We start from the raw sequence: 2,771 nt of genomic DNA on the forward strand, positions 1-2,771 counted from the left end.
GATATGATGTGTATAGAATCACTGACCTCTCTATATATATATATATCAGGTGATCTGTGATATGATGTGTATAGAATCACTGACCTCTCTATATATATATATATCAGGTGATCTGTGATATGATGTGTATAGAATCACTGACCTCTCTATATATATATATATATCAGGTGATCTGTGATATGATGTGTATAGAATCACTGACCTCTCTATATATATATATATATCAGGTGATCTGTGATATGATGTGTATAGAATCACTGACCTCTCTATATATATATATATATCAGGTGATCTGTGATATGATGTGTATAGAATCACTGACCTCTCTATATATATATATATCAGGTGATCTGTGATATGATGTGTATAGAATCACTGACCTCTCTATATATATATATATCAGGTGATCTGTGATATGATGTGTATAGAATCACTGACCTCTCTATATATATATATATCAGGTGATCTGTGATATGATGTGTATAGAATCACTGACCTCTCTATATATATATATATCAGGTGATCTGTGATATGATGTGTATAGAATCACTGACCTCTCTATATATATATATCAGGTGATCTGTGATATGATGTGTATAGAATCACTGACCTCTCTATATATATATATATCAGGTGATCTGTGATATGATGTGTATAGAATCACTGACCTCTCTATATATATATATATCAGGTGATCTGTGATATGATGTGTATAGAATCACTGACCTCTCTATATATATATATATCAGGTGATCTGTGATATGATGTGTATAGAATCACTGACCTCTCTATATATATATATATCAGGTGATCTGTGATATGATGTGTATAGAATCACTGACCTCTCTATATATTATATATCAGGTGATCTGTGATATGATGTGTATAGAATCACTGACCTCTCTATATATATATATATCAGGTGATCTGTGATATGATGTGTATAGAATCACTGACCTCTCTATATATATATATATCAGGTGATCTGTGATATGATGTGTATAGAATCACTGACCTCTCTATATATATATATATATCAGGTGATCTGTGATATGATGTGTATAGAATCACTGACCTCTCTATATATTATATATATCAGGTGATCTGTGATATGATGTGTATAGAATCACTGACCTCTCTATATATATATATATATCAGGTGATCTGTGATATGATGTGTATAGAATCACTGACCTCTCTATATATATATATCAGGTGATCTGTGATATGATGTGTATAGAATCACTGACCTCTCTATATATATATATATCAGGTGATCTGTGATATGATGTGTATAGAATCACTGACCTCTCTATATATATATATCAGGTGATCTGTGATATGATGTGTATAGAATCACTGACCTCTCTATATATATATATATCAGGTGATCTGTGATATGATGTGTATAGAATCACTGACCTCTCTATATATATATATCAGGTGATCTGTGATATGATGTGTATAGAATCACTGACCTCTCTATATATATATATATATCAGGTGATCTGTGATATGATGTGTATAGAATCACTGACCTCTCTATATATATATATCAGGTGATCTGTGATATGATGTGTATAGAATCACTGACCTCTCTATATATATATATATATCAGGTGATCTGTGATATGATGTGTATAGAATCACTGACCTCTCTATATATATATATCAGGTGATCTGTGATATGATGTGTATAGAATCACTGACCTCTCTATATATATATATCAGGTGATCTGTGATATGATGTGTATAGAATCACTGACCTCTATATATATATATATCAGGTGATCTGTGATATGATGTGTATAGAATCACTGACCTCTCTATATATATATATATATCAGGTGATCTGTGATATGATGTGTATAGAATCACTGACCTCTCTATATATATATATCAGGTGATCTGTGATATGATGTGTATAGAATCACTGACCTCTCATATATATATATCAGGTGATCTGTGATATGATGTGTATAGAATCACTGACCTCTCTATATATATATATATCAGGTGATCTGTGATATGATGTGTATAGAATCACTGACCTCTCTATATATATATATATCAGGTGATCTGTGATATGATGTGTATAGAATCACTGACCTCTCTATATATATATATATATCAGGTGATCTGTGATATGATGTGTATAGAATCACTGACCTCTCTATATATATAATATCAGGTGATCTGTGATATGATGTGTATAGAATCACTGACCTCTCTATATATATATATATATCAGGTGATCTGTGATATGATGTGTATAGAATCACTGACCTCTCTATATATATATATCAGGTGATCTGTGATATGATGTGTATAGAATCACTGACCTCTCTATATATATAATATATATCAGGTGATCTGTGATATGATGTGTATAGAATCACTGACCTCTCTATATATATATATATCAGGTGATCTGTGATATGATGTGTATAGAATCACTGACCTCTCTATATATATATATCAGGTGATCTGTGATATGATGTGTATAGAATCACTGACCTCTCTATATATATATATATATCAGGTGATCTGTGATATGATGTGTATAGAATCACTGACCTCTCTATATATATATATATATCAGGTGATCTGTGATATGATGTGTATAGAATCACTGACCTCTCTATATATATATATCAGGTGATCTGTGATATGATGTGTATAGAATCACTGACCTCTCTATATATATATATATCAGGTGATCTGTGATATGATGTGTATAGAATCACTGACCTCTCTATATATATATATAT

Source organism: Aquarana catesbeiana, linkage group LG06 (assembly GCF_042186555.1).
Source record: "Aquarana catesbeiana isolate 2022-GZ linkage group LG06, ASM4218655v1, whole genome shotgun sequence".
Lineage (NCBI taxonomy): Eukaryota > Metazoa > Chordata > Amphibia > Anura > Ranidae > Aquarana > Aquarana catesbeiana.